We start from the raw sequence: 8588 nt of genomic DNA on the forward strand, positions 1-8588 counted from the left end.
ACCGTCCTAGTCGGCAAATTTCAAATGTCCGCTAGTGATGTGGCGCTACAATATTTGGCTATGTCTTGGCTACTTTAATATTATTTTTACGTGTTTTAGCTGGCAACACTCATTCGACCATGAAAGGGAGCCAGTATTTAAACGAAGCTTAATTTTCTAATTTTTAACGATACAATAGCGACGATTATTATTTTAAAAAATTTTTGTTAGGCTTAACATCGATGAAAATTCAACGCAAAATAGGTTAATAGCGATATACTAATATACTAATTACATGGGTTATAGTAATATACTACACTAATAATGGATTTTTTCATACTTTTCGGTTTTCCGACTTTTCAATTATCCGACCAACCCCAGTCCCCAATTAGGATGGATAATCGAGGTTCTACTGTATTTTATTTATTCATCTTGTTAAATAGATACTATTATTATTATCCCAAGTAAAAAAATACTTAATACACAATTATAGTATAAAAAATTCTGCATCAAAGTTTCGGGTATCTCCTACCCACCTCATAGCTGGTGTAACAATTTCTCACTTCATTCACGCCAGGTTAAGAGATTAGAGAATTGGGACACAAATAAAACCCTGATGAAAGAGCTGGAATTTTACTTAAACAAAAGCTTAACAGAGTACAGTGTGGACTGATTTCTTCATAATATTAGATATAATAAAGACAGAAATTTTTCCAGTTCAATGAAAGTGACTAAAAGTTGTAAATTTTCATGGACACCTTATCTTAAAACGAATTAGATAGAAAACAAATGACTATTAAGTTTAACAACTTTAAATTTTTACAGCTATGGTGAGAAACGTTTAAAATTTACAACCCTGTTGCATCCTTTGATATATATTAGTGATGCCACAAAAGAGACATTTGACATTAACCAGTATCGGCACCCTCGGGATTTGGCATGCATGCATGCACTGCACACCTACCAAGACCGTATCTGATTCCATCCATGAGTCACTGGTAGGGAGCAATTTTAACTAAGTTGATTGTTTTGATATTTTAAAGTAAAGAATATTTTATGTTATTTTTATGTACGTTTCTTCACAAAACTATATTCATACAATTGAATATTTTGTACCAGGTATATATAATTGTATATCCATCACACATTTTATTTTAACAAACAAGTTTTTATAATTTTATTTTTAATTTTAGCCCTTATGTTATGGCTAGCAATTTAGAATGTAATTGTGATATTGAAAATTTATTTTAAAAAGTTTTGGCTCGAGACCATATAATGAAAAAAGAAAACATTATTAAAAGAGAAAGACAAATGCCTAAATTAAATATAAACACATCAACAAAAAAATTTGTTCGACATTTTTACTATAAAATTTATGAACATAAAATGGCTTTGTGGATGCATAGAAAAGCAGTTTTCTGTAATATTCTGGTCCTTTGTTAATGTGAGTAACTGTATAAAATCTTATAATTGAGATGGGTTGATGATGATAATAAGCACAGAGCCCAAATGGTTAGGAGTTAAAAGCTGAAATTTGGTACACAGTTAGGATATGTCATGAGAATGTACACTAAGAAGGGATATTTTTAAATTCCTCCCTGCAGAGGAGAGGGACAAAATTAAATCTTACTCTGAAGAACTCTGCTTCTACATATTGTACTATTTTAGATGTGGCTTTTTGCACTTTTGCAAGAAATTGAACAAGTTTAGACTCATCTAAAAATTCTCTAATTAGCCTCAAAATAGGGAGACCTAATTCTTGCACCTAGTGAAAATGGGTATGATCTAATAATCTTCACTATTGTTACTTTTTGCCCAAGTAATACTGGGTTCATCTGCTAGTTATTATATAATAGTGTGTTCAGCTTTGACTTATCCATTGAGAGAAGAGAATACTATCAATTTAAATAACATACACAACTGCTCATTATGAACTTTAATCTATTATTGAATAAGACACCAGAATTTTTAATATTCCACAAACAAAAATTTTTCAAACATTGAACAATTTTTGAAGCAGCTGAGTAGTCCTAAAAGCTCAACACGGCAAAGTTTTATTATGTTCCTGTTAGTAAATTTTAATGAATTATTGCTTTTAAATACGTATCTGAATTATATTATAAGAATTTAACTTAAACTGCACATATCATATTTATCTCAGATTTATTTTATGTATTAGACACATTAGTCATTATTTAATATTTAATAATAGTCATTCTGAATAAATAAACGTGGTTAACGACGGAATATCGGAAACGGCCATTTTGTTTTTCGAGATGACATTTTCTCTTGCTTGCAAATGATTGGCTCCTTAAAATTCGCAATCGCTTTTCGCTTTTTGTTGTAGGGTCAATTTCTCTAAGCGAAAAAAAAATCGCTTTTCGCATTCGCTTTCGCTATTCGTTCAGTGTGAACTAAGCTTAACTGTAGGGACATGTAGATAGAGCCAGTAATCGTAGATTGTTTCATTAAAATATTTATAACAAAGTAAATGATCAAAATATTTTAATAAACGGTTAATAAGATCTGGTCATTTAAGACGAATTTTGGCATCTTCAGGGTTATCCTCGTTCGTGCCCGATCAAATATCTGATAGTCATGAATAAAGGTCACTTTAGATAAGATAAAAAGCATTTTTATAAATGCATTTAAAATACGGTTTTAAACAATGAAAACTGATAAAATTAATTTAGTCATTACAGTATAATTTTCCTACGAATATATAAATGTAATGAAAATATCCGGGGATAAATTCATCAAATTTTAAAATTTCTTAAAAAATATAGAAAAATTATCATTTGGCAACACTTATCTCAACGAACACATGGCACTCAGCCTCAAATGTATACAGAAAATATATTCGTACAGTTTTTTTAGTTTTATAATGAAAATATTGCTTAAGACAATTTTTAACTTATAGATTGACCCATTAATCGTGTATATATTTTAATAATAAGTTGCATTAATTATGCCTACTAGTTGTATTAGATGTAATAAATTTAAAGCGGTTTTAAAAAGACCCAAAACGGTAAGATTATAAACGTCTTTCTTTGCGAAAAACTATACAGTTTACAATTAATACATTATACCAAATATACATTTCATTGACTAGGTATATTTTAAATAATTTTGTTAAAAATAATATAATTTGTATAATTTTAGGGAAGTGCATTATGTAAGGAATGTTTCTTTTGGGCATTTGAATTAGAAGTTCATGAAACAATAAGAAGTGGAAATTTATTTAAGAAAAATGATTATGTAGCTATTGCTGCATCTGGAGGAAAAGGTAATTATTTTTAATGATAAATCTCTTTAATAGTTTGTGATTTATATGAACTTAAAACTCCAGAACATGCATGCCATTATGCTCCCTAAACAGATGTGACAATTTGTTTCCTGATAGAATGGAATCTATCTTAACCTGGTGTTGAGAAGATTATAACATTAGTGACAAGGTGGCGTGTAATAAACTCCATCGGAAATAATTTTCATATTAAAACAAAAATGTATATTTCTGTAGTTTAAAGTAAATTATGGTATTATCCATATGTATGGATTACAAAAAATATGTATCAAAGTATTAAATATTTATTGTAGTAATTATACAAAACAGAACAAAAGGTCATTTTGTTAACTACTTTGTACATAGTACAGTTTAATGCATTCAATAAAATTGTTTTATTACAGTGTACTCACATAACAAAAATATTATGCTGTTAGAAGTTATAAACTACAAAATAAAGAAAATTGCCATAAAAATATTTTACACAACAAAAGTTATTGATCATCAAAATTAACACATTTTTCACAGTACATATGAGCATGTTCTAAACACATATGCATTATATTTTTCACAAACGTATCTTGATTTTCGATCTTTGCTTTTAGGACATACACTGCATCATTCTTGATCTTTAAATTTCTTTTGAGGAGGTTCTTCCAGCAGTTCTCTTAAAAATCTTCCTGATTTCTTGCCTAAGTTCTCTTGGCATTCTGAGATTATCCTTTCTTTTCTGAAGATGATCATTAATCAATTCTTAGCTGAGTTGTTTTATAAAACTTCTCCTTTTTTGTACTATAGTCAGTATTGTTATTCTTGTAAATGATTTGAGAATTAATTCCAGCAGTGTTAAGAAGTGCAAATACAGTTGTAAGAGGCCATCTTCTGCTGTTATGAGATACATTATATGTTACACTGAGTTTATCCATCACATCTATACTGCTTTTGATGAGATTATGAAAGGCAATAATTTCTGGCAATTGCTTTTTGTTAGAGATTTCATCTGTTGCCTCATCATGGTGTAATGTTGACATTAGAATGACATTTTTATTCTTATGAGGGACATAGGACAGGAACATTTTTTTTTTGAAAAGCAAAAAGACTGGTTTTTTTTATCTCTATTTCTAGCATTTGAAAAAGTTTAGTATTTCTTCTTGTTTTTACTGTTCTAACTGCTGTAAGTTTATTCTTTCAAAGAAGATTAATCATCAAACTGTAGCTACTACTATACCAGTTGTCAAAGGTGATGTTGCATTTTGTATCAGAGATTTGCTTTACAAGTCTTTGTACATTGTCTTTTGGACTTCAAATGATCCATCAGGTTGCTTTTCAGTGTTAACTTTCATATTGACTGTATATTAAGTATAGGCATCAACTAGTGCATGGATTTTAATACTGTACTTTGCTGGGTTATTGGGCTTATACTGCTGGAATGGGCATTTACCCCTGAAATGTTCCAATTTTTTGTTGGTCAAATATTCTGAGGGTGTATATGTCAACTGAAATTTTCCACCACTTTTTCAAAAACTGCTAGTGCTGCTGTGAATTTATTAATTTGACACCTTTTATTATGGTTTTGTATATTGTCAAATCACAAACAGTGTAGTAAAAAGTAGAACTGATTTTTGCACATAATAGCCTTAAATATTACCATTCTGTGCCATCCATGTTTCATATATCACCTATGTTTTGACGGTTGGATTGCATCATACCCACCAAATAGAACAAACCAAAAAGTGCTTTTATTTCAATAGCACATGATTTTCCGATATAAAACTGATTTGGAGAATTGGTAGCAGCCTGTACTATTTTTACATTGGTGTATTGTACAATGTCATCAATTATAATTTTATCAAAAAAACAGTGACCAACAATCAGATGTTTTTTTTTAGCAGTTTTACTGTAGGCTTTGATGCCAGGTAAATTAATAATAATATTTTCAGATCTTGTTTGAACTGTTTTTGGTAGTATCCTTTTACCCCATTTAGTAGTTCCATCTTTTCCAATAAAATACAAAGTATTAGATAAAGCAGCATCTTCAATGGTTTCTCCATAAGAATTATTGTGACCAACAGTACATTCTTCACTAGCAGCCTCTTCTTCATCTTTTTGTTCAGTGTTATTGCTAACTTTGTTCTCACTAATACCTTCTTTCTCACAATCATCAGAATCAATATAATCTGATGTATCATCAAAGTCCCCCAACAAATTTCTTACATACTACTGCTATTTTTCAAAAGAACTCGTACNCGTTTAAAATTTACAACAACCCTGTCGCATCCTTTGAGATATATTAGTGATGAGACATTAACCGGTATCAGCACCCTCGGGATTTGGCATGCATGCATGCACCGCACACCTACCAAGATCGTCTCTGATTCCGTCCACGAGTCACTGATAGGGAGCACTTTTAACTAAGTGGATTGTTTTGATATTTAAAAAGTAAAGAATATCTTATGCTATTTTTATGTACATTTCTTCACAAAACTATATTCACACAATCGAATATTTTGTACCATGTATGTATAATTGTATATCCATCACACATTTTATTTTAACAAGTAAGTTTTTATAATTTTATTTTTAATTTTAGCCCTTATATTATAGCTAGCAATTTAGAATGTAATTGTGATATTGAAAATTTATTTCAAAAAGTTTTGGCTCGAGACCNGTCAATCATCCGAAAGAATTCCAGTCGGCAAATTTAAATTTTTGCCAGTGCTGTGGTGCTGCAATCTTTGGCTATGTCTTGGGCTACTCAAATATTTTGTTTTTGATACTAAATTAACTTCTGAAGTATAATTTTTTATTGTTTTTATATTATTCAATACATTTATTTTGTTTGTACATATAAAATAATAAAAATAAAAAAATAATTTTTAATGATACAACAGTCTTCGTTAGGCTTAACATCGACGAAAATTGAATGCAAAGCGACACGCAATGGAGTAAAATGTCAAGATTGGATAAATTAATATATTTTTTCGTACATAATCGGTTATCCAAAACATCAATCTTCCGAACAACCCCAGTCCCCAATTGATTTGGATAATCGACGCTCTACTGTATAAACATTGTTATTATTATACATTATTTGAAATTTCCTATTTTCCAATATTTATTATTTTTATATAGCTATTTAAAAATAAAAAAATTAATATTTCTGAATTTAAAGTAAAATTAAGCAAGACTTTTTATTTAAATATAAATGGATCTGTGAGGAAATTTGAGACGACAAAATAAAAACATTCCAAAATTTTTTACCAATTACTATATTTTTGCATATACAACTGTTATGTTATTTGTGTTGAACACTTGAATTACAGGCAGGATCAATTTTCAGCAACCTCACACATGTACTTTGTCATTTCTCTCTGATTTCAGACATGATCCTTTTAAAAGTTTTTCTCCAATCTGACAGAACTACTACCGAAAGGTAACATTCAAGTATAAAACTTTGCTGGTCATCAAACATTATGGTAACATGCCTCTTTGTTTGAATTTAGCTCTTGATCCAGAAAATGCCTTGCATATCTTCAAGATTTATTCAAAATCAGGAAATGATGCTGCTGAATCCAAAATCAATGGAAATAAGTATGTTCCTGAGAAAACTCCAGAATCAAGTAGCGAGTCATAGCCAGATGGAGATGAGACTGAGTTCTTGTTGCTGTTCCATTTCACTGGCCAAGCAATAGTCAGGGCACTAAATATTCTAGATGAGGAAAAAAATACCCATGAAAGAGAAAGGGGATACTGGTATCTGTGCATCTGCAGACAAATTGATTGCTGCAATGTCTGTGTGTCTTTCAAATGGACAAAAATAACGAACAGATCATTTCTATAACACAATTACAATTCAACATTAGTGAGGTTGCAGCCGAAGTTTTCAATGCAAAAATGTGAACATCGGATGTTCAGTGCTGCCTTCCTCTAAGCCTAGAAGTTTGATAATGGCATTGGAATGTTAGTGGAATCATGCTTGATGTTCCAAACACCAAAGCCTAGAAGTTTCAAATTCCAAAGCCTAGAAGTTTGATAATGGCATTGGAATGTTAGTGGAATCATGCTTGATGTTCCAAACACCATTGTCAAACTTCTAAACTTATAGGAAGGTGGCACTGAACGTCCAACATTCACACATTGAAAACTTCAACCACAACTTCACTATTGACACATTTGATCTGATGACTCACAAATATTCTGTTAAGTTGTCATCAGGAACATAGCCAATTCAAGTTTCTTCAATGTACTAGACATGGCAACAATGTACTCCTGGATTTTGTATAAGGAAATTACTTTGCCAAACATCAGCCACCCAAACTGCATAGAGTAGCTTTGCAAAGAACTTCTCAAGAACTCCAAAAGTAAATAATGCAAATGAGACTAGACACATTTCACATGCAAAAAGCCAGTTTATGGAACATGTTGGCATAAAAAAGCAATACACATGCAAAAACTCTGCTGCTGACAACTGAAAGAAAACTTTTACAATATGCTATCCACAGCTAATTTTAAAATACAGTAAGATATATTCTATGTACCATATTGAATGTTATTTATAAAATACATTTTAGTGAAGTTATCATTTCAACCTACGAAAAAAACCCGAGGTTAATTTACAGTATAGATTTATCCAGTGGAGTGCCGTCATTAGAAGCGGTGGAAGCGCCACTTCCCTTTATTTTATAAAAAATAAACACACATTAATTTTAATTATATGAAAATAATCGCACAATATTTTATTATAACTGCATTATGTATCTTATTACAAATTTCTATACTACACGTGAAAAAAAAAAAAAAGATTGCTATTGTATATTCGAATATTAGTGGCGGAGTGGAATCTCTGTATTGTCAGATTCCAAAAAGCCAGATTTGCGCACGCGCTTTACAGAGCACCAACCTCACCTGGTTTAGCCAGTGGAACCTATGACCTTGAGTTGATCTACACATTCCAACACTTCCAATTCTATCCAGGACCGGTTCTGGGCTGTTAGCTGCCCGACCACTAGATATTTGGCCAATTACGTGAATAACGAGTAGATTTATAACTTAACCCAACCGATAAGAATTTACTGGTATGTTTTTATGATAGTTCTGTATAGTTGACAGGAGAATAAAAAAATCCATTAAAATATTTGATATTTTTATTCCGCTCTCTGATTTTATATTCCTCGCAGATTTCAATGTTAAAGCAGTGATATTACGATTTCGTATGTCCCATCTCTAAGGGGATGTAGAAAAAAATGTGTACAATTCTTGTATAATGTTAAAAAATTAACCGTTACTTCGACAGCGTCATTTACAACTAAATTTAATGAATGAGAGA

Source organism: Centruroides sculpturatus, unplaced genomic scaffold (assembly GCF_000671375.1).
Source record: "Centruroides sculpturatus isolate CEXI.00-Female unplaced genomic scaffold, Cexi_2.0 scaffold516, whole genome shotgun sequence".
NCBI classification, from domain to species: Eukaryota; Metazoa; Arthropoda; class Arachnida; order Scorpiones; family Buthidae; genus Centruroides; species Centruroides sculpturatus.